Consider the following 25738-nt stretch of genomic DNA (forward strand, 5'->3'; position numbering starts at 1 on the left):
TTTGCACAGTAATGTAAAACGCCAAAATTTGATTTCTTGTGGTCATACTCATTAAGTAACTGGAATTACTGGAAGTCATCCTCTCCACAACTGGAGACACTGGTGTTGGAACAGGGTTAAAGCCATTGGCTGACTCAAAGCTATTGATATTTAGAATCACAAACAAGAGAAAATCTGCAAATGCTGGAAATGCAGGCAACACCCACAAAATGCTGGAGGAGTTCAGCAGATCAGGTAGCATCGATGGAAAAGAGTACAGTCGATGTTTCGGACCCAGACCCTTCTGCAGGACTGTGTAGAGTGGTCGTCAAAAGTCATGGAACAGTAAAGCACAGGAAAGGCCTTTTGGCCCATAAAATTACGCCCAACTAAATAGACTATTAATTAAACACCTAACTAACGAATTCATTGTGCCTACTCAAGGCTCGTACCCGTTTATTCACTGGTGTCCATATGGCCATTGAAGAGCATCTTAAACACCCCAATTGTACTTGCCTTCACCACCACCCCAGCAGTGCATTCCAGGCACACACCAGTCTCTAGGACACCACAGTGGCGTGGCCATTAGCCCAGCGCTGTTCCAGTTACTACACTATCGTGTTTAGTGGTTAGCTCGATGCTATTCTAGGTACTACACTATTATGATTAGTGGTTAGCCCAACACTATTCCAGTTACTACACCATCACGGTTAGTGGATAACGTGACATTATTCCATTCACTACACTATTACGGTTAGCGGCTAACACAACACTATTCCATTTACTGCAATATGGAATAGTAATTCCATATTACTATTGGTAGATTTCAATTAGGTCATCCCTCATTCTTCTAAATTCCAGTGAATACAGGCCGAGAGCTATCAAACACTCTTCATATGAAAAGCCATTTAATTCTGGAATTATTTTTTGTGAACCTCCTTTGAAGCCTCCCCACCTACCGGGTTAGGTAACTTCTTAAAGAGGAAGCAAAGGCAAATAAGTATATGTCAAGTGTTAAAGAACGGGATTGTAGCATGCACTATGGTTCCTGACACACTGTTTTACTGTAAGGCTGTGGTTTAGTTGAGTTGCCAGTAAAAGATATTCTGTTTACCGTTCCACCAATATTTATTTGCTTCTACAAGCAGTGACATAAAAGAAACTTGTGGACATAACATCAGTATAAACAATCAATGCTGTTGACTTTCTAAAGTCATAATCCGTCACAGAACAGTACAGCACCACAATGTCTGCATGGACACAATATAAACTCCCATGTCCTATCTCACCAAAGACCTTGCTGGCCTGAAGGGGCTATTCTACATTATATTTCCCACGCCCACCAGGTCGATTGCATCCACCTAATTCTAAAGGTCGCTGTGGTAGCATTGGAGTTAGAATGGCGCTATTACAGCTTCAGAGCGTCAGAGTTTAGAGTTCAATTCCAACGTCTTCCCTACGGAATGTGTGGGATTTCTCTGTGTGCCCCAATTTCCTCCCACAGTACCAAGGCGTACCAGTTAGTAGGTTCATTGGTCATTGGCCATTGTAAATTATCCTGTGATTAGGCTAGGGTTAAATCAGGAGTTTTCAGTGTGGTGTGGCTCAAAGGGCCAGAAGGGCCTATTCTACACTGTATCTCAATCAATCAATAAGAAAGGAAGAAAGAGATTTGTGAAGGTTTATGCTGATGATCTTTGTCCTTACTTGAAAACTTCTAACAGATGTGTAATGGTGCAGGTTGTGTCTGAACACTTTTTCATTGCAGATGACATGTATGTTGGTGGTGTTGTGGATATGTAATAAGGGCAATGTTATGATAGCCATGGGGGATTTCAATATGCAGGTAGTTTGGGAAAATCAGGCTGATGCTAGATCCCAAGAGAGGGAGTTTGTAGAATGCCTACGAGATAGCTTCTCTGAGCAGTTTATGGTTAAGCCCATTAGGGGAAAGGCAATTCTTGATTGGGTATTGTGTAATGAACCAGATTTGATTAAAGAACTTAAGGTGAAGGAATCATTAGGAGGCAGTGATCATAATATGAAAAAATTTATTTAGCAGTTTGAGATGGAAAAATTAAAGTCAGATGTATCAATATTATCAGTAAGGGGAATTACAGGGGCATGAGAGAGGAGCTGCTTAAAGTTGATTGGAAAGGGAGACAAGCAGTGATGATGGCAGAACCACAAAGGCTGGAGTTTCTGGGGACAATTTGGAAGGCACAGGAAAGATACATCCCAAAGATGGAAGAAATATTCTAAAGGGAGGATGACACAACATGGCTGACAAGGGAAATCAAAGACAGCATAACAACAGAAGAGAGCGCGTATGATATAGCAAAAAGTAGTAGGAAGTTAGAGAATTGGGAAATTTTTAAAAACCAACAGAAGACAACGAAAAGAAAACATAAGAGAGGAAAGAAGAAGAAAGGAAATTATAGGTCAGTTAGCCTGACTGCAGTGGTTGGGAAGGCGCTGGAATCCATTACTAAGGATGAGTTTTCAGGATACTTGGCGGTACATGATAAAATAAGCCACTGTCAGCATGGTTTCCGTAAAGGGAAATCTTGCATGACAAGTCCATTGGAATTCCTTAAGGAAATAGCAGGTAGGATAGCCAAAGGAGAGTCAGTGGTTGTTGCTTACTTGGATTTTTTGAAGGTTTTTGACAAGGTGCCTCACACAAGAAAGAGAAAGGTATGAAAGAAAGAAGGAATGTGAGAAAGAAAAAGAAAAGGATTGAAGTTGATCCAAAGAGAGAGAAAAAGAGGTGTCGAAAGCTCTTCGAACCATTTCCTACAGTACTGGAGTCAACCCCTACAACCACCACGGAGGAGGCCCCAGAGCCTGAGATTGTTTTCACAGCCACGTCTCACCTGCTAAACAGAATGATTAACCTTGTCAGGAAAGACATTACACAACAAGAGTAAGAAAACCTCCACAGCAATATAATCTTTAGGCCTGAATGGGACAATTTAAAAATTTACTAAGTTGTGGATGTCTTAAAGCTAAGCAGGGAGGAGCATTGTGTATTTAATGTTCCAGATATATTTGAATGATTTTGTAAATATATTGTTAGATTAAGCATTCTTGTTTACTTAAATAATTAATCATGGGCTATATGTAAAAATACATTAATTCAGTACGTCATCCCGCCACCACATTGCTTAAAATAAAGACTAAATTACACAGTATCCATTTGAATTAGTTTAACTTCTTAAAGTTACAAAACATAGCAGAATAAGTTATGACTTTATTCCTTGGAACGTGGAAGATTGAGGGGAGATTTGATAGAGGTATACAAAATTATGAGGGGTATAGATAGGGTAAATGAAAGCAGGCTTTCCCTTCTGAGGTTGGATGGGACTACAACCAGAGGTCACGAGCCAAGGGTGAAAGGTGAGAAGTTTAAGGGGAACATGAGGAGAAACTTCTTCATTCAAAGGTTCATAAGAGTGTGGAATGAGTGGTGTATGGGAGCTCAATTTCAACATTTAAGAGAAGTTTGGATATGTATGGATGGTAGGGGTATGAAAGGCTGAGGTCTGGATACAGTTTGATGGGAGTGGGCTGTTTAAATGGTTTGGCATGGACTAGATGGGCCAAAGGGCCTAATTCTCATATAAACTAATCTTATTTGCCATTATTTGCCCATATCTCTCTCAACTTTTCCTATCCATGTACCTGTCCAAGTGTCTTATAACATACCTGCCTCTACCAACTTCTCTGGCAGCTCTATAAAATCTATAAATTACAGAATAAACAAATAATGCTGGTAAAGGAATAATGAGGCAGGGTTCATGAGTTCATTGGCCATTTGGCAATCTGATGGAGGGGAAGAAGCGATTGCTAAATCTTTGAGTGTGGGTCTTTGGGCTCCTGTGCCTCCTCCCTGATGATTGTAATGAGAAAAGGTTACATTCCAGATCCTTAGTGATGAGTGCCGTCTTTTTTGCGGTACCAATTCCTGAAGGTGTCCTCAGTGGTGGGAAGATTGGTGCCCTGATGGAACTGGCTGTCTCTACAACCCTCTGAAGCTCCCTGCAATCCTATGCATAGAAGGCTGCACGCCAGACCGTGATGCAACCAGTCAGAATGTTCTCTATGTTACATCTATAGAAATTTACAAGAGTCTTTGGCTACATAGTAAATCTCCAGAAACTCCTAACCAAGTAGAGCAAGTAACATGCCTTCTTTATGACTGCATCAATGTGTTGGGCCCAGGATAGGTCCTCTGAGATTCTGATACCCAGGAACTTGAAGCTGCTCATCCTATCCACCGCTGACCTGTGGAAGTTGTGATAAGGCAAGACTTCACATAGTGTCCAGGCAAGAATAGACTGTAGGTAGAGTGCAGGCAGTCCAGGTAAGAAAGGGTTTTGAAGAACATAGCTTCTCTTTGTATAATTACTTTACTAACTTCAAAGTGTCATCAGTTGTCAGCTTGTAGTGTCTAGTGACTTTTAACACTGGTATAGTGAATGATGATTGATCTTGCAAGTAAGGAATTCAAACACACACCAAATGGTCAATATCCATAACTACTATCCAATTCTGTATAAAAAAGGCATTTCTCTGTTCAAAATTCAGAACAGTGTGGTGACAGGTGACAGGGACCATGCTGTTCACCTTGTGCACACGTAAAATCAAGTGCGGTTGAGTACGTGTGTTCAGGATCCAGTTATTTTATTTTATTTTTTTACTGCTAATGACAGACCCCTCAGTGAGGACTAGTGTGTGTTAACCTCCCCTTCTTCAAGTCCACAATCAATTCCTTGGTCTTATTTGACATTGAGTCCAGCTCTGATCTGTGCACAATTCCATTTCCTTTCTTGCCCACATACGTGGTAAAAACTTATACACAGTATGTATGGCAAAGAGCTTTATTTGTCACACGTATGTCAATACATAGAGTGAATTGTATCATTCGCTTCAATGACCAACACAGTCTGAGGAATGTGGCAGGACAAGCCAACAAGTTACACCGCGCTTCTGGCGCAACATAGCATCCTCACAACTTCCTAACCCTGACCTGTACACCTTTGTAGGAGACAACTGGAGCGCCCAGGGAAACACACATGGTCACAGGGAGAACGTACCAATTCCTTACAGACAGTGGTGGGAATTGAACCTTGATCACTGACACTATAAAGTGTTACGATAACCCCTGTGGTACCATTCTGCCTATCTACTTCCTCCTACAAAGAATCCATGCCCTTGTTCTTGTCAGTCTTTGTGACAACATGATCCACAAGCTGATACACTGGGCAGACAGGTTTGTCTTAGTTTCCTGGAAACTATCAAAATATCACTGATAGGATTCTCTCTGAATCTGGTTTATTATCACTGGCATATGATCTGAAACTTGTTGTTTAGCAATATAGTGCAATACATAAAATAAATTATAAATTATAATGAAATATGTATATAATATAAATCAGTAGAATATAAAGAGAGCAAAAATCCTGAGGTAGTATTCACGTATTCGTTCTCCATTCAGAAATCTGATGGCAGAGGCAAAGAAGCTGTTCCTAAAAAGTTGAGTGTGTGTCTTTAGGCTCCTGTACCTCCTCTCAGGTGATGGCAATGAGAAGAGGGCGTGTGCTGGGTGGTGCAGGATCTTAATGATAGATACCATCTTTTTGATGCTGTTGATAGTGGGGAGGAGAGTGCCAATGATAAGATGGCACTGATGGCTAATGGCAACATTTTTTAGGTAGCTCATAAAACAACCAGGTACTCTAGCACATATATGTCTACTCAACTGCAATTATTGTAGTCTGCAGCCTGTAATTTCCCTTTTAAGGAAGTACTTTTAAACCTACTAAATGACCTGGCCCTTGCGATCTACTGGGGGTTTCAGTGAACTAGACTCTCGAGAGTGCAGTTATGGCTGTGGGTGGACGCTGTGTCGTGCCATGACGGCAGGCTTCACTCATGTCAGCGCTGAACAGGCTCCGCAGCTGAGGACTAACTTTTGAGAACTCTGCAGTTCATCTTCCATATGCTTTTGTTCACTTTTTTTTTACTATTGGCATGATTTGTCCTCTTTTCTGCAAATTGGATATGTGGCAGTCTTGTGTGTGTTTTTAGAGTACTCTATTGTTTCTTTGTTTTGTAAGTGCCTGCAAGAAGATGAACGTCAGGGTTGTGTATGGGTGTACAGTACATACTTTGATAAGAAATTTGAACTTTGATGATGCGACTGGCTGTGTTTCTAATCCTGTGCACTGTTCTCTTTAATGGAGGCACAAGAGACTGCAGATGCTGGAATCTGGAGCAAATCACAATCAGCGGGTAGAGCCAGGGGCTCCCTGGTCCGCTCCTCCTCCTCACTTACACCTCCCTCAACCCTGACACCTTCGTCTGCCCTCACCACTATCTAGAGACCTGAACAACCCTTCCGAGAGAGGCAACGGTTCACATGTATTGTGGTCAGCTGGTGCTCCCAGTTTGTTTCCTCTACTGTACATCGAGGCAACACAAGGCAGACAACTTCATCAAGCATCTTCATTCTGCCTGTCACAAAAGGCAGGATCTCCCTCTGCCTCCCACACTGACTCCCTATTCTCATTTCAACATGTTGGTCCATAGCCTCCTCTACTGCCATAATGAGGCCAAGCTCAGGTTGGAGGAGCAACACCTCATATTCCATCTGGATTGCTTCAACCCAGTGCCACGAATATCAATTTCTCTAACTTCCAGTAATTTCTCCCCTCCCTGTTCTCTTTTTTTCCATTGCCCATTCTGGTTCCCATCTCACCTCCTCTCTTCTCATCACCTGTCCACCACCTCCCTCTGGTGCTCCCCCTCCTTCCCTTTCTCCCATAGTCCATTCTCCTCTCCCATCGGATTCCTTCTTCATCTCCTCTACCTATCACCTCCCAGCTTCTTACTTCAACCCCTTTCCCCCACCCATCCACCTTCCTCCTCACCTCAATCACGAGGAAATCTGCAGATGCTGGAATTTTAAACAACACACACAAAAAATACTGGTGAACGCAGCAGGCCAGGCAGCATCTCTAGGAAGAGGTACAGTCGACGTTTCGGGCCGAGACCCTTCGTCAGGATTAACTGAAAGAAGAGATAGTAAGAGATTTGAAAGTGGGAGGGAGAGGGGGAGATCCGAAATGATAGGAGAAGACAGGAGAGGGAGGGATGGAGCCAAGAGCTGGAAAGTTGATTGGCAAAAGGGATATGAGGCTGGAGAAGGGAGAGGATCATGGGATGGGAAGCCTAGGGAGAAAGAAATGGGGAGGGGAGCACCAGAGGATGGGCAAGGAGTATAGTGAGAGGGACAGAGGGAGAAAAAGGAGAGAGAGAAAGAAAAGTTAATAATAATAAAAAAAAATAAATAATGGATGAGGTATGAAGGGGAGGTGGGGCATTAACAGAAGTTAGAGAAGTCAATGTTCATGCCATCAGGTTGGAGGCTACCTGGTGCACCATCAATAACTCCAAAAGACTGGAAGTAGAGTAAATACTGAAAGGCTTTTATTAGCAGTAAAATGTGACCTCCACCATGCTGAGTATCTGCCCCTGGACTAAGAGGAGGAGCAATGGCACAATGGCCTTTATTCAGGAGTCTGTGGGAGGAGCCACAGGGGCAGTCAGCAGAGGGGCGTGTCCAGACAGGTAACCAGTTACAACATATATATGGTTTACCACACTAGCCAGACAGAATATAAGGTGTTGTTCCTCCAACCTGAGTGTGGCTTCATCTTGACAGTAGAGAAGGCCGTGGATAGACATATCAGAATGGGAATGGGAAGTGGAATTAAAATATGTGGCCACTGGGAGATCCTGCTTTCTCTGGTGGACAGAGCGTAGGTGTTCAGCAAAACGGTCTCCCAGCCTGCGTCGGGTTTCACCAATATATAGAAGGCCACATTGGGAGCACCGGACGCAGTATATCACCCCAGCCGACTCACAGGTGAAGTGTCGCCTCACCTGGAAGGACTGTCTGGGGCCCTGAATGGTGGTGAGGGAGGAAGTATAAGGGCATGTGTAGCACTTGTTCCGCTTACAAGGATAAGTGCCGGGAGGGAGATCGGTGGGAAGGGATGGGGGTATCGAATGGACAAGGGAGTCGCGTAGGGAGCGATCCCTGCGGAAAGCAAGGGGGGGGTAGGGAAGATGTGCTTAGTGGTGGGATCCCGTTGGAGGTGGCGCAAGTTACAGAGAATTATATGTTGGACCCAGAGGCTGGTGGGGTGGTAGGTGAGGACAAGGGGAACCCTATTCTGAGTGGGGTGATGGGAGGATGCAGTGAGAGCAGATGTGCGTGAAATGGGAGAGATGCGTTTGAGAGCAGAGTTGATGGTGGAGGCAAGGAAGCCCCTTTCTTTAAAAAAGGAGGATATCTCCTTCGTCCTGGAATGAAAAGCCTCATCCCGAGAGCAGATGCGGCAGAGACGGAGGAATTGCGAGAAGGGGATGGCGTTTTTGAAAGAGACAGAGTGGGAAGAGGAATAGTCCAGGTAGCCGTGAGAGTCCGTAGACTTATAGCAGACATCAGTAGATAAGCTGTCTGCAGAGACAGAGACAGAAAGATCAAGAAAGGGGAGGGAGGTGTTGTTAATGGACCAGGTAAACTTGAGGGCAGGGTGAAAGTTGGAGGCGAAGTTAATGAAGTCAACGAGCTCAGCATGCGTGCAGGAAGCAGCGCCAATGCAGTCATCGATATAGCAAAGGAAAAGTAGGGGACAGATACCAATATAGGTTTGGAACATGGATTGTTCCACAAAGCCAACAAAAAGGCAGGCATAGCTGGGACCCATACGGGTGCCCATGGCTACACCTTTACTTTTGAGGAAGTGGGAGGAGGCAAAGGAGAAATTATTAAGAGTAAGGACTAATTCCGTTAGACGGAGCAGAGTGGTGGTAGAGGGGAATTGGTTAGGTCTGGAATCCAAGAAGAAGTGGAGAGCTTTGAGACCTTCCTGGTGGGGGATGGAGGTATATAGGGACTGGACATCCATGGTGAAAATAAAGCGGTAGGGGCCAGGGAACTTAAAATCATCAAAAAAATTCAGAACGTGAGAAGTGTCACGAACATAGGTAGGAAGAAATTGAACAAGGGGGGATAAAACAGTGTTGAGGTATGCAAAAATGAGTTCGGTGGGGCAGGAGCAAGCTGAGACAATGGTCCTACCTGGACAGGCAGGTTTGTGGATCTTGGATAGGAGGTAGAAACGGGAAGTGCGGGGTGTGGGAACTATAAGGTTGGTAGCAGCTCAGGGGATCTCCCATCCATTGACTTTATTAACTTTGCCTCCAACTTTCACCCTGCCCTCAAGTTTACCTGGTCCATTTCTGACACCCCCCTCCCTTTCTTGATCTTTCTGTCTCTATCTCTGGAGACAGCCTATCTACTGATGTCTACTATAAGCCTACGGACCTCACAGCTACCTGGACTATTCCTCTTCCCACCCTGTCTCTTTCAAAAATGCCATCCCCTTCTTGCAATTCCTCCGTCTCCGCTGCATCTGCTCTCAGGATGAGGCTTTTCATTCCAGGACGAAGGAGATGTCCTTTTTTAAAGAAAGGGGCTTCCCATCCTCCACCATCAACTCTGCTCTCACCCCATCCTCCCGCCACCCCACTCGGAATAGAGTTCCCCTTGTCCTCACCTACCACCCCACCAGCCTCCGGGTCCAACATATAATTCTCCATAACTTCCGCCACCTCCAGCAGGATCCCACCACTGAGCACATCTTTCCTTCCCAACTCTCTCTGCTTTCCGCAGGGATCGCTCCCTACGCGACTCCCTTGTCCATTCGATACCCCCATCCCTTCCCACCGATCTCCCTCCTGACACTTATCCTTGTAAGCGGAACAAGTGCTACACATGCCCTTATACTTCCTCCCTCACCACCATTCAGGGCCCCAGATAGTCCTTCCAGGTGAGGCGACACTTCACCTATGAGTCGGCTGGGGTGATATACTGCGTCCGGTGCTCCCAATGTGGCCTTCTATATATTGGTGAGACCCGACGCAGGCTGGGAGACCGTTTCACTGAACACCTACACTCCGTCCATCAGAGAAAGCAGGATCTCCCAGTGGCCACACATTTTAATTCCACGTCCCATTCCCATTCTGATATGTCTATCCACGGCCTCCTCTACTGTCAAGATGAAGCCACACTTAGGTTGGAGGAACAACACCTTATATTCCGTCTGGGTAGCCTCCAACCTGATGGCATGAACATTGACTTCCCTAACTTTCGTTAATGCCCCACCTCCCCTTCATACCCCACCCGTTATTTATTTTTTTATTATTATTATTAATTTTTTTCTCCCTCTCTCTCCTTTTTTCTCCCTCTGTCCCTCTCACTATACTCCTTGCCCATCCTCTGGGCTTCCCCCCTTCCCCTTTCTTTCTCCCTAGGCCTCCCATCCCATGATCCTCTCCCTTCTCCAGCCTCGTATTCCTTTTGCCAATCGACATTCCAGCTCTTAGCTCCATCCCTCCCCCTCCTGTCTTCTCCTATCATTTCGGATCATCCCCTCCCCCTCCCACTTTCAAATCTCTTACTGGCTTTTTTTTCAGTTAGTCCTGACGAAGGGTCTCGGCCCGAAACTTCGACTGTACCTCTTCCTGGAGATGCTGCCTGGCCCGCTGTGTTCACCAGCATTTTTGTGTCTGTCCTCCTCACCTGCCAGCTTGCACCCTTACTCCATCCCCCAGCTTCTTATTCTGACTTTTGCCCCCTCCCTTTCCAGTCCCGTTGAAGGATCTCAGCCCAAAACATTAAATGCTTATTTCCCTCCATATATGCTGCCTGACCTGCTGAGTCCCTCCAGCATTTTGTGTCTGTTGCGTCTACAGAATCGCTTGATGTTGTGATTTGCTGTATTTATTGTCACTTGGTTCCTTGAGGTTATCATGTCTGGGAGAGGTAATGTGGATATGCTCACACTACCTATTAAATGCTCCCAATGGTGTGCATCTCAAATAGCCTCTGACAACCAAGTCCAGCTCCTGGCCTTTACATGTGGTTTAGCTACTAAGCCCAGTGGAACCATTTCTACTGACGGGAGAAGGGGCAAAGGCAGGTTACTGGTGCCTTAAAACCAGTCACTTGAAGCAGATGGGAATCATCAGCCATGGTTGGTAGCTCATCTAAGAAGAAGGGAAACTCTGAATGAAGGGAAACTCTGATCTCAAACCCACATTGTCTTGCGGCTAGACCCATTCATGGAGAAGGCTTCGGGAACAAAACCTTGAGGAAAAGTCCGAAGCTGGAGTCCCTAAGGCAGTCCTCTGGTGCCAAACTGTATCAGTCTCTGTTGTTCCTTTGGGTTCGTCAGCTGTGTGGAGAGGGGGAGCTCGCTGCATGAATAGCAGCTTGCTCTCCATATCGTACTGCTTTGGTGTGCGTATCAAGTATCCATGCTTGACCCCGACCAATGGAGGGGCTCGAGTATTATTACCGTTTTATTACTGTTGTCCTCTGTGAGCTTCACACGGGCAAGGAATTCAATAATCTTATCGACAAGGTGGCGTAGCAGTTAGTGCCAATGACCCGGGTTCAATGTCTGTACGTTCTCCCCTGTGACTGCGGGGTTTCCTCCCACATTCCAAAGAAGTACGAATTAGGTTTACTAGGTTGTGGGCAGGCTGTGTTAGTGCCAGAAGTGTGATAACGCACATGGGCTGCCCCAAGCACATCATCAGTCTGCGTTGGTCATTGACGCAAATGGCACATTTCACTCTGTTTCAATGTACATGTGACAATAAAGCCCAACTTTATCTCTGAATCTGAATCTCATGGTTTTCCTTTTCCTGTCCTTGGGCTTTCTCACGTAAATGACGTGGTGGACACCACAGTAACATAGTGGGTAGCGTGATGCTGTTACGGCTCAGGGCGTCAGAGTTCAGAGTTCAATCCCAGAATCCTCTGTAAGGAGCCTCTGTACATCCCCTCCCCATGGAAAGCGTGGGTTGTCGGGTGTTGCTAGACAGTGCAGTTCAAAGAGCTGGAAGGGCCTGTGCCATGCTGCATCTCTTTATCTTGTCATTTCATCCTCTCGTTATTTACTGCTATTTATTTATATTTTGCATTTGCACAGTTTGTTGATCATTGATCCTGTTTACCATTACCGTTCTGTGGATTTGCTAAGTATGCCCGCAGGAAAAAGAATCTCCGAGTTGGATGTGGTGACATGTAAGTACTCTGATAATAACTTTTAATTTTGAAATTTTACTTTACTTTTTTACTTTGATATCTTTTAGTTTTCAAAATTCTTACTTTCTCCTGTAAAGTTCCAGTGTCACTGTGTGAATTTTTTCACCGTTTTACCGTGGCAACCTGATCACAGTACTTTTCAGCTTTCTAACACAATGGATCTATTACATGCCTTTGTTCTTCTTGCTTCAATCTCATTGTGCTTTGCAATCTTCCACACCAATTTTCCCTGGCATCTCCCTCGCTGAAAAGAAACTGCAGAAGTGAAAGGTAAATCTATCCAGTAAAAAGAATAAAAGGAATAACAGTGACTCACATTTTAGGAAATCAGGTGCAACACACACAAAATCTAGAGGAACTCAGCAAGCCAGGCAGCATTTATGGAGAAGAATAAAGAGCTGACCATCACATGTTGGTCCAAGAGACCTGAAAGACTCACATCTCAATGTTCAACAACAGCTTCTTCTCCATGACCATCACGTTATTAAACCAACCTGAAAAACCTTAACGCTACCTTCATTGTTCCCTCTAAGCTACAAGGGTGTGCAGCCGCACAGTAACTGAAATGCCCCTGCACACATAGCCTTTGTTACCACGCAGTTGGAATTTTCTTTTATGTGTTACTAAATGACAATAAAAGAGATCTGCGTGTCTTCATAATCTAATGTTCATAGAATGTTGAAATTATGCTAATATAATTTTGAAAACTATGTTAATATAATTGTGAAATACCCTGTAATTAATTATGTGTTAATGAATATAATCCATAAATTGTCTATGAATGTACCACAACATTTACTATGAAACATTTAGAGTTTCGTATTTACATTGTTAATGTTTCAAGTTACAACACTGTTACACATTGTAACAATAAACACAGAATGGAAGTCAGTAGCTTATTGTTAATAAACTGCTGGATGCTGATGCTGTTTAAAGTGCCATGCTGTTTTTAGGCCATGAAAAAATTTCCTGCTCAGAGAAATGGTTGGTCCACTCAGCTGTAGTCTACTTTTGACTATTTTTCTTTTATTCTCTATACATGTCATCATGTGTATTTTGTCATGTAAGTTCGAAATAGTTTCTGTAAATTTAAGTTTGTGGACCTCAGTCGATGAGGCCAATATGAGAGTGTTTTTCAGGAGGCCAAACCCATGGAAAGCATTAGGCCCAGACAGCGTACCTAGCTGAGTACTGAAGACCTGTGCTAATCAACTGGCTGGTGTGTTTACTGACAGCTTCAACCACTCGCTTCAGCAGTCTGATGTAACCACTGGCTTCAAGCAGACATCAATCATACCAGTGCCCAAGAAGAACATGCCTCAATGACTATTACTCAGTAGAACTTACATCCACCATGATGAAGTGCTTCAAGAGGTCAGTCATGTATTAACTCTTACCTGAGGTGCTCCCCGGATCTGCTCCAATTTGGCTACCCTCACAACAGGTCAAGGGCAGATGCTATTTCACTGGCTCTTCACTCAGCACTGAAACAACAAAGATGCTCTTCATTGACTACAGATCAGCATTCGTTACTATCATCTCCTTAAAACTAATCACTAAGCTCCTCAATTTCCTCACTTGCAGACACCAGTCAGTTTGGATTGGCAACAACATCTCCTCCACCATCACCATTAGTACGGGTGCACCACAAGATTGCGTGCTTAGCTCCCGGTTCTGCTGGCTTTATACTACACAATTGTGACTAGGTACGGCTCTAATGCAGTCCTCATCAGAGTTGGAGAGGGTCAGTAGCTTTAAATTCCTTGCTGTCAATATATCAGAGGATCTGTCCTGGGACCAGCAAATATGCACAAGTGTAATCACGAAGAGGCCTCTACTTGCATAGATTCAGCATGGCACCAAAATCTTTGACAAACTTCTATAGACGCACAGTAGAGAGCATCCTGACAGGTTGCATCACAGCCTGGTATGGAAACAACAATGCTCAAGATTGGAAAGATCTATAGGATACAATCCAGTCCATCACAGGAAAATCCCTCCCCACTACTGAGCACATTTACATGGAGCACTGCCAAGAAAGCAGCATCCATCAGTAAGTACTCCCACCATCCAGGCCATGCCCCCTTCTCACTAGTACCATCGGGCGGGAGGCATGGAAGCCTTAGGACCCACATCACCATGTTCAGGAGCAGTTATTACCCTACACCATCAAGCTCCTGAACCAGCACGCGTAACATTAAAACTAACTGATTCCACGACCTATGGACTTTCTTTCAAGAACTCTTTACAACTCATGTTCTCAGTATTATTTTTTATTTGCACAGTTTGTCTTCTTTTGCACATTAGTTATTTGCCAGTCTTTGTCCTTTTATGGAGATCTTTTGTAAATTCTATTGTATTTCATTTTTCCTGTAAATGGTTGCAAGAAACTGAATCTCAAAGCATATAGAGTATGTACTTTGATAATAAATTTATTTTAAATTTTGAACTGCTGCAAAAAAAATTATGTAAAAGCAATGAACTTGAGTTTGTCACTTTTTGCAAGGTTCTCAACCAATTTTCTCATCTAGCTGAACTATTTAATCACTGGTAACCAGATCTATGAATAGTTTTGGCATTGTGGGCCAATGATAGTGTAGTGCTTGAAAAAGAAGTCCTGCATGCGTTTTAGAAATTCTATCAGTTTCTTTATTTACCCCCTCTATACCTCAACAGCTGAGTAAATCATTAACAGCCTCCTAAAACAATAATTTGTCATTGAGGTGACCACAAAATCACTTGACTATTTCCTTCCCATAATTATAGGCTCTAATGTGTTATCTTTACAAAGGAGGTTCAAGGAGGTCCAGGCTCTCTTCTCAATTCTGCCACCAGGCAGGAGGTACAGGAATCTATTCATGCCTCAAGGTTCAACAACAGCTTCTTCCTCACTCCCATCACCTTGGACAATGTAGTTTTCTAGTTCTTTCTCTCAATCTTGCACTCATGTTGTTGTTTAATTTGTTGTGTATAATTTATGTCAAAATAAAATGTATTATCAAACTATTGTCACCATATACAGTGGATTCTGATTAATTGGCCGTTGGTTAATCAGGGTAGCCACTGATTTCGGACAACTCTTAAAGAACAAAAACTGAAGAAAATAGCCATGATTTCCTTCATTTATTTGAGACATTATGCCACATAATTGGGACAGGAGACTGTTGCTGAACAGTTTCTAACTAAGGTCAGTCACGCGCACTCGTGTCGCTTTTAGACACTACACGGTGCTTAGAGTGAACAGTTTTTAAATAGCATCAGCTCCCTGTGTTTGTGTTCAAAAAGCAGGGATTTTTGCCACTGATAGTTGGCAAGAAATAAGCAACAGAACAATTAAGAACAGTTTTGCTCACTGTGGCTTCAAAGCTTAGGGATGGCCAGAAATGGGCAGGAATAAAAATGAATGGTTTCATTACTTCAACTACTTCTATGAAGAATTTGAAGGTATTAACAATAATCTTGACTGTTACAATAAAATAAAGATTTGGATGATGCAGTTGTCAAAAGCATTATGTGAAGACAGTCCATTATCTGCACCAGGTACCTGTGCTGATTTTGTTCATTTACAGTCAATCAAAAAAACACGGCAGTGTACACTGGTGAATTCCTCCTTCAGTGACTATTAGGGACTAATACACAGTTTATAGTACTATTGGTAGTGTTCTAATTTTCATGAAACTTTGGCTAATTGGTTCAGCTAATTAATGGTGAAATTACTGGTCCCGATGTGTCCCAATTAACTGCAATCCACTGTACTACCTTGAGGCCTTGCTGAGGCCCAGTGACAGCTTTCAGACACCTCCTCTTACTTGCCCCTTGAACAGGACCCCACTAAAGAGCACCAGGCCATTGTCTCCCACACCTTCTCCGACTTTGAGAAAGTAAGGAGGCATGGGATCCAAGGGGACCTTGCTTTGTGAATCCAGATTTGGCTTGCTCATAGAAGGCAAAGAGTGGTTGTAGAAGGGTCAAGTTCTGCATGGAGGCCGGTGACTAGTGGTGTGCCTCAGGGATCTGTTCTGGGACCCCTTCTCTTCGTGATTTTTATAAATGACCTGGATGAGGAAGTGGAGGGATGGGTTAGTAAATTTGCTGTTGACACAAAGGTTGGGAGTGTTGTGGATAGTGTGGAGGGCTGTCAGAGGTTACAGCGGGACATTGATAGGATGCAAAACTGGGCTGAGAAATAGCAGAAGGAGTTCAACCCAGATAAGTGTGAGGTGGTTCATTTTGGTAGGTCAAATATGATGACAGAATATTGTATTAATGGTAAGACTCTTGGCAGTGTGGAGGATCAGAGGGATCTTGGGGTCTGAGTCCATAGGACACTCAAAGCTGCTCCGCATGTTGACTGTGCGGTTAAGAAGGCATACGGTGCATTGGCCTTCATCAGCCGTGGAATTGAGTTTAAGAGGTAATGTTACAGCTATATAGGACCCTGGTCAGACCCCACTTGGAGTACTGTGCTCAGTTCTGGTCACCTCACTACAGAAGGGATGTAGAAACTATAGAAAGAGTGCAGAGGAGATTTACAAGGATATTGCCTGGATTGGGGAGCGTGCCTTATGACAACAGGTTGAGTGAACTCGGCCTTTTCTCATTGGAGTGATGGAGGATGGGAGGTGACTGATAGAGGTGTATAAGGTGATGAGAGACATTGACCGTATGGATAGTCAGAGACTTTTCCCCAGGGCTGAAATGGCTAACATGAGAGGACATAGTTTTAAGGTGCTTGGAAGTAGGTACAGAGGAGATATGAGGGATAAGTTTTTTTATGCAGAAAGTGGTGAGTACATGGAATGGGCTGCTGGCAACAGTGGTGGAGGTAGATACAATAGGGTCTTTTAAGAGACTCCTGGACAGGCACATGGAGGTTACAAAAATAGAGGGCTATTCCGTAACCCTAGGTAATTTCTAAAGTAAGTACATGTTCGGCACAGCATTGTGGGCCGAAGGGCCTGTATCGTGCCGTAGGTTTTCTATTTCTATGTTTCTATGTTTTATTAACTCTGGGGATCTCCCATCCACTATCACCAACCTCATAATTCCTGCACCCCACATATCCTGTTTCTATCTCCTACCCAAGATCCACAAACCCACATGTCCAGGTAGACCCATTGTTTCAGCTTGTTTCTGCCCCAGTAAACTCATACCTTCATACATTGACTCTGTTTTATCCCCCCCCCCCCCCATTCTGTTCCTTCCTCCCTACATCCATGACACCTCACATGCTCTGGATCTTTCCGAGGATTTCAGGTTCCCTGGCCCCCATCATCTTATTTTTACCATGGGTGTCCAGTCCCTATACACTTCTATCCTCCACCAGGAAGGCCTCAGAACACTCTGTTTCTTTCTGGACAGCAGACCCAACCAGTTCACCTCCACCACCACTCTCCTCTGACTAGTGGAACGTCCTCACTCTTAATAATTTCTCCTTTGGTTCCTCCCACTTCATTCAAACAGAAGTGGTAGCCATGGGCACTCACATGGGTCCCAGCTATGCCCGCCTGTTTATTGGCTATGTGGAACAGTCTTTGTTCCAAGCCTACACTGGTGACTTTTCCTATGCTACATCGACAATTGCATTGGTTCTGCTTCCTGCACCCAAGCAACTTTGCCTTCAGTTTCCACCCTGCACTAAAATTTACCTGGTCCATTTCTGACACTTCCCTCCCCTTTCTCAATCTCACTGTTTCTATCTCTGGAGATAGCTAATCTACTGATGTCTATTATAAACCCACGGACTGTCACAGCTACCTGGACTATACCTCTTCCCACCCTGTTACTTGTAAAAATGCTATCCCCTTCTCTCAATTCCTCCATCTCTAACTCATCTGCTCTCAGGATGAGGCTTTTCATTCCAGAATGAAGGAGATGTCCTCCTATTTCAAAGAAAGAGGCTTCCCTTCCTCCACCATCAATGCTGCCCTCAACCACATCACACACATCTGTTCTTACCCCAATCTCGCGCCACTACACTAAGGATAGGATTCCTCCTGACCTCACCTACCACCCCACCAGCCTTCGCATCCAGCACATAATTCTCTGTAACTTCTGTCATCTCCAACAGGATCCCACCACCAAGCACATCTTTCCCTCCCACCCCACTTCCTACTTTCCACAGGGATTGCTCCCTAAGCGACTCCCTTGTCCGTTTGTCCCTCCCCACTGATCTCCCTCCTGACACTTATCCTAGCAAGTGGAACTGGTGATACACCTGTCCTACACCTCCTTCCTCACTCCCATTCAGGGCCCCAAACGGTCCTTCCGAGTGAGGCAATACTTCACCTGTGAGTCTGTTGGGGTCATATACTGTGTCCGGTGCTCCCAGCATGGCCTCCTGTATATCGGTGAGACCCAATGTAGATTGGGAGACCGCTTCACCGAGCACCTATGGTCCATCTGCCAGAAGGAGCAGGATCTCCCAGTGGCTGCCCAGTTTAATTTCGCTTACCATTCCCATTCTGGCATGTCCATCCATGGCCTCCTCTGCTGTTGCAATGAGGCCCCACTCAGATTGGTGGAACAACACCTTGTATATCATCTGGATAGCCTCCAACCTGATGGCATGAACATCAATTTCTCAAACTTCCAGTAATGCCCTCGCCTACTCTCCTTCACCAGTCCCATTCCCTTTTTCCTGTTTCACCTTGCTTGCCCATCGCCTCCCTCTGGTGCTCCTCCCCCCTTTTGCTTCTTCGATGGCCTTCTGTCCTCTTCTATCAGACTTCCCCTTCTCCAGTCCTGTATCTCTTTCACCAATCAATGTCCCAGCTCTCTACTTCATCCCTCCCGCTACCGGTTTCACCTATCACCTTGTGCTTCTCTTTCCCCTCCCTCCACCTTTTAATTCTACTCCTCGGCTTTTTTTCTCCAGTACTACTGCAGAATCTCAGTCCAAAACGTCAACTGTACTCTTTTCTATAGATGCTGCCTGGCCTGCTGAGTTCCTCCAGCATTTTGTGTGTGTTGCTTGGATTTCCAGCATCTGCAGATTTTCTCTTGGTTCTAATTGGTTAACTCTTTTCTATAAATTTGAATGGAATTTTCCCTTATCTATAGCTATAAAACAGCTAAGCAGAAAGCAGTGCTATCTTAAACTTAGTTCTTAGTTACTTTGTCTCTCACTTTGCTTAGTAGACCTCTATCATTGTCCATTCAACTTTTGTGTTCTATTAACTCTTAATAAGATGATCATGCAACAGCAGGTTTTGTGCATCTTTCATGACCTTTGAAAAGAACCTTGGGACAAAATAATCAGAATACAACAGTACCAAAGCCAACCCTTTTGTATGCCGTGGACCAATACCATTAAGCAAGGTGTCTGTAGACCCCAGGTTGGGAACTGCTGAACAGTACCCTGGAAAGCCCTTGCTTAGAAACCATAGAAAAACTACAGCACAGAAACAGGCCTTTTGGCCCTTCTTGGCTGTGCCGAACCATTTTCTGCCTAGTCCCACTGACCTGCACATGGACCATATCCCTCCATACACCTCCCATCCATGTATCTGTCCAATTTATTCTTAAATGTTAAAAAAGAACCCACATTTACCACCTCGTCTGGCAGCTCATTCCACATTCCCACCACTCTCTGTGTGAAGAAGCCCCCCCCCACAATGTTCCCTTTAAACTTTTCCCCCCTCACCCTTAACCCATGTCCTCTGTTTTTTTTTCCCCTTGCCTCAGTGGAAAAAGCCTGCTTGCATTCACTCTACCTATACCCATCATAATTTTATATACCTCTATCAAATCTCCCCTCATTCTTCTACGGTCCAGGAAATAAAGTCCTAACCTATTCAACCTTTCTCTGTAACTGAGTTTCTCAAGTCCTGGCAATATCCTTGTAAACCTTCTCTGCACTCTTTCAACCTTATTTATATCCTTCCTGTAATTTGGTGACCAAAACTGAACACAATACTCCAGATTCGGCCTCACCAATGCCTTATACAACCTCATCATCCATAGAAGGCTTAAAAGCCATCCATAAAGATCATTTCATCACATCAGTGCATTGAGATAGTACGATAACAGCAGAACGCTGAATAAAGTGTTACAGTGATAGAGAAAGTGCAGTGCAGGCAGGCAATAAGGTGCAAGGCCATAACGAGAGGTAGGTTGTGAAGTCCAGAGTCCATCTTATCCCAATAGGCGGCCGTTTAACAGTCTTGTAAGTGCAGCATAGAAGCTGTCCTTGAGCCTAGTAGTATGTGCTTTCAGACTTTTATAGCTTCTGCCTGATGGGAGTGGGGAGAAGAGAGAAGAGAGAATGTCTGGAGTGGGTGTGGTCACAGGCTGCATTACAGGCTGCTTTACTGCAGCTGCATTGCTTTCCTTGTGTGTGAAGTAGGAAGTGCGCAATTCTGCAGTAAGTCAAACTCCACTCAATTGAACAAAGAAGTTCAGATATAGTGTCCAAGCTTTATTTGGGCAGCATGCACACACACAACTTAGTAAGAGTAAATCTGAGATCAAACCAGAAAAATACCTTGTACTTAATGCAGCAAAATTATGATTATTATGTTACACATTCATAAGAAATTAGCAATTAGCTAGACTTACCTGTAATATATCCACAATTATACACAACATGAGTAAGCAAAGTTTTAAAGTATGTGAGAAGATTAATACATTAGGCATTCATTAAAGTATCAAGGCTGGTTGAACACTATACTGATAATCTGATTCATCTGACATAATCTGATTAGGGATAGTCAGCATGGCTTTGTCAAGGGCAGATCATGCCTTACGAGTCTGATTGAATTATTTGAGGATGTAACAAAACACATTGATGAAGGTAGAGCAGTGGGTGTAGTGTATATGGATTTCAAAAAGGCATTTGATAAGGTTCCCCATGCGAGGCTCATTCAGAAAGTAATGAGGCATAGGATCCAAGGAGACCTTAGTTTGTGGATCCAGAATTGGCTTGCCCACAGAAGGCGTAGGGTGGTTGTAGATGGTTCATATTCTGCATGGAGGATAGTGACCAGTGGTGTTCCACAGGGATGTTCTGGGACCCCTCCACTTTGTGATTTTTATAAATGACCTGGATGAGGAAGTAGAAGTGGGTTAATAAGTTTGCTGATGACACAAAGGTTGGGGGTGTTGTGGATAGTCTGGAGGGCTGTCAGAGGTTACAGTAGGACATCGATGGGATGCAGAACTGGGCTGAGAAGTGGCAGATGGAATTCAATCTAGATAAGTGTGAAGTGGTTAATTTTGGTAGGTCAAATTTGAAGACAGAATATAATATTAATGGTAAGACTCTTGGCAGTGTGGAGGATCAGCAAGATCTTGGAGTCCATGGAACACTCAAAGCTGCTATGCAGGTTGAGAGTGTTGTTAAGAAGGTGTATGGGATGATGACCTTCATCAACAGTGGGATTGAGTTCAAGAGCCATGAGGTAATGTTACAGCTATACAGGAGCTTGATCAGACCCCACGTGGAGTACTGTGTTCATTTTGGGTCACGTCACTACAGGAAGGATGTGGATACTATAGAGAGAGTGCAGAGGCATTTTACAAGGATCAAGGCCTGGAATGGAGATTGTGCCTTATGAGAATAGGTTGAGTGAACTTGGCCTTTTCTCCTTGGTGTGATGGAGGATGAGAGGTAACCTGATAGAGGTGTATAAGATGATGATAGGCATCGATCGTGTGGATAGCCAGAGGCTTTTTCCCAGGGCTGAAATGGTTAACACGAGGGGACATAGTTTTAAGGTGCTTGGAAGTAGGTACAAGGAGGATGTCAGAGGTAATTTTTTCACACAGAGTGGTGAGTGCATGGAATGCACTGCCAGTGTCAGTGGTAGAGGCAGATACAATAGGATATTTTAAGAGACTCTTAGATAGGTACATGGAGCTTAGAAAATTAGGGGGCTATGCGGTAGGGAAATTCTAGGCAGTTGCTAGTGTAGGTTACATGGTCAGCATGATGTTGTAGGCCAAAGGGCCTGTACTGCTGTAGATTTCTGTGTTCTATGTTGATCAGGAATAAACTTTTACATAATATTATTGCAAAATATTGCTCAGATAGCACCCTCCTTTATGAACTAAGTCAAAACTTATAGATGATGGTTTCATTGGCACAAATAAATGAAAGACAGCACTGGATTATGTAAGTGTAAGTTCAACCTGATGTTAAAATTTGACCAAAACAAAATGGCTGCCCTCATATGATCCAACTGAATTTCAAATTTAACGGTGGTAGCGCCATCAGAATTAAGGTCATCAGGCCTGTGCGTATTTCAAAATAAAAGCCCGAACAGAGGCAAGGTAAGTGTAGACAGAGTCAGTGGAGGAGATTTACCAGAGTGGAGATGTTCAAATACTGGAGGTCATAGGTTTAAGATGAGAAGAGAAAAGTTTAAAGGAGATTTATGAAGAAAGTATTTTTTATACAGAGAGTGGTGGGTGCCTGGAATGGGCTACCAGAGTAAGAGGCAGAAGCAGATACAATTGATTAGATTAGATTTATTTATCTCCAATTCATTATATTATAATTAATATAATTAAGTATTGATACTGATTCAAGAGGCCTGTCGATGCTCTTTGTTGAGGGCAGTAAGGTAGTGGTGCGGTTGGCATAATATTTTACAGCTCCAGTGATCAGAGTTCAATCCTCTCCGCTGTCTGCAGGGAGTTTGTATGCTCTCCCCATGACCGCGTGGGTTTCCTCTGGGTGCTCCAATTTCCTCCCACAGTCCAAAGGCGTACGGGTTAGTGAGATCTGGGCATGCAATGTTGGTGCGGGAAGAATGGCGTCACATGTAGGTTGCTCACAGCACATCCTCAGATTGTGTTAGTTGTTTACATAAATGACTCATTTCACTGTATATTTTGATGTTTCTGTGTACATGCAGACATCCCACCCTGCAAAAACTGATTTCAGGGAGGTAGCACCGTCAATTTGCGGGAGACCTCCGGGAGAGGTGGGATGTCTGCAATAGAGCAGCTCCTTAGCAGTGAGCCAGCTAGTTTAAATAACGTTAGCTATGCTGATGAACGAATGACACCTGTTAAACTCACCTCAACATGTCTTTTACAGTCTTAACCCACCATGGGCAATAGAAAAGTCACTGTTGCAAACAGTGCAGCGAGCAACACTGTCATTATTTTGACCCCTATTAGGCAGGGGTACACTTTAGTGTAGTCTGGGGTGACGTACGTTTTATATTTTCTTTTTTTGGAACACTCTGCCATGGCGCGCTCTCGCTCTCTCTCTCATCTCTCTCGCTCTCTTACTTGCTTGCTCTTGCACTCTCTCTTGCTTGCTTTCTCTCTTGCTCTCTCGCTTGCTTGCCCTCGCGCGCTCTCTCTCTCGCTCTCTCGCTTGCTTGCTCTCGCGCTCTCTCTCGCTCGCGCACTCTCTCGCTCTCTCACTTGCTTTCCGTCGCTCGCTCTCAAAAAAATTGATTTCCGTGATATTGTGTATAATTTGCAGGCATCAGGGAGCCACCATACATATGCGGGAGGCTCCCGGATCTTCCGGGAGAGTTGGGATGTCTGTACTTGTGACAAATAAAGCTAATCATTAATGCTTATGCGGGAACAGACGGTAAGTTCTTGAAGAGATTTGATGGTCACAGTTTATCCCTGGAGTTAAACTTTGATATCTCAATGAAAGGGTTCAGCTCTCAGTTACAGGGCCTCTGGTGTTTCCCGGTGAAAAGTACAAGGGCTGTGTGAATGAACTCTTATAAAAATATTTGTTTAAGGCTGATGGACAGGAGGGAGGAGGTAAACATTGCTGTGTTGCCCTTGAAGCATTTGTTTAACTTTGTTGGGTTTCTGCTTTAAATAATTTGATTGTAACTATTTTCTAGTTAAAGATAAAGATAAAATTCATTGTCTATGGTGTATCGCGGCATGTGATGATGTCACCTCCGGTTTTTCCGCGTCTTGTGGGTAACTTCCAGTTCAGAGAAGGAGAAAAGGTGGGGTCCCACGCGTGCAGCATGAATGTGAAAAGCTCCGTTTCTATCCACAAAGATACATTATAGAAGCAACGCCGTAAGTTCATATGACAGTAGACATGTTGAAGTAAAAATATTAACACGGATTCTGTTAAAGGAAGCAACGGTTGGAGCAGCGGGCGTGGCGGCTTTTCAACTTCAAACGCGGGGTCAGCCTGCGGCCGGTGGCGGTTTGACGCGACCCCCCTCCCTACTCTGGGCATCTGTAGACACTCGCTAAAAGAAAAGAGCGCGCGTAGTCTCAAGAATGAAACAGACACTGTATATGTTTGTATTTTCTTATCAATAGTTTTCACCATACGATGTTAATGTGGAAGAGTGAACAGTAAATGGCTAACCTTACTACAACTCTGTCTTCATTGGCTCCGGTTTAACTTGGTGTTTAGTCAGAGTTTCAACACACTGCACGAGAACACTACAGTGAAAAGACAGAATCATTAGATGTTTCGACAAGTGGTATGATGGCTTCGCGATCAAGCACCAAGTCATTTGCACTCAGTGCCAAGAGCAGAAGGACGTGAACAAGTGTGGCTGCCCTCGCAAGAGCTAAAGCGGAAGCCACCAAGGTGCGAATGTCATACACTAACCAAGAGGCTAAACTGAAGATGGAAAAGGCTGCCAGAGAAGTGGAAAGCCAGTTGGAAAAGGCAGGGATAGATACAGAGTTAGAAGTGCTGACGCTACAACGAGAAGCTGATGCGGCTGCAGTGGAAGCACAAGTGTTGGAAAACGCTGAAGAAATGCACGTTGTAGACGGAACAGAAAAATCTATATTAGAAAGGGCCAAATTGGAACGCACCAGTGAATATGTCCAATCTCAAACTGACCTGCAAAATCATTCTCCCTGTCCATACCTGCATGTTGGCATCCCATCTCATGTGAAATCACAGGGAAGCTTCTCGGCATCGCGTCCACCTGGGGAAGACAACTCACAATTGCAACCTTGCAACAAACTCAAGTATAAAAGGGCTGACTACGAATACTTCCCAACACCAAACTTACCAGATCCGGTGAGAGCAGAGTCAAAGGCTGAAATCAGAACTCAAATCCCATCATGAACGTACACGCTCAGTCATATGTCCCCCAACATATTCCCCCAGCTAGCACGCCACATGCAGCAGAACCCTTGGCACAGTATTTAGCGCGACAAGACCTCGTCAATTCAGGACTGTACCAGTTTGACGATAAGCCTGAAAATTACCGTGCAGGGTACTCCTCATTCACCAGTGCAGCCAGCTGAGTCCAGCTCACAGCCACCCAAGAGTTGGACCTTATGACTAATTGGCTGGGAAAGGAATCAAGTGAACAGGTGAAATGCATACGCTCAGTGTACATCAATAACCCCAAGCTAGCCTTACACAAAGCATGGGAGAGACTTCGGGATTACTATGCGGCCCCTGAAATTATTGACAGGGCGCTATTTCACCGGCTGGACAATTTTCCTAGGGTGTCAACCAAGGACCACACTAAATTACGAGAACTCGGAAATTTACTCATGGAGATTGAAGGTGCTAAAGAAGACGGCTATTTAACTGGCCTGTCGTATCTGGATACTCACGCGGAATCCGACCAATTGTGGACAAACTTCCATTTGGAC

Source organism: Mobula hypostoma, chromosome 3 (assembly GCF_963921235.1).
Source record: "Mobula hypostoma chromosome 3, sMobHyp1.1, whole genome shotgun sequence".
NCBI lineage: Eukaryota > Metazoa > Chordata > Chondrichthyes > Myliobatiformes > Myliobatidae > Mobula > Mobula hypostoma.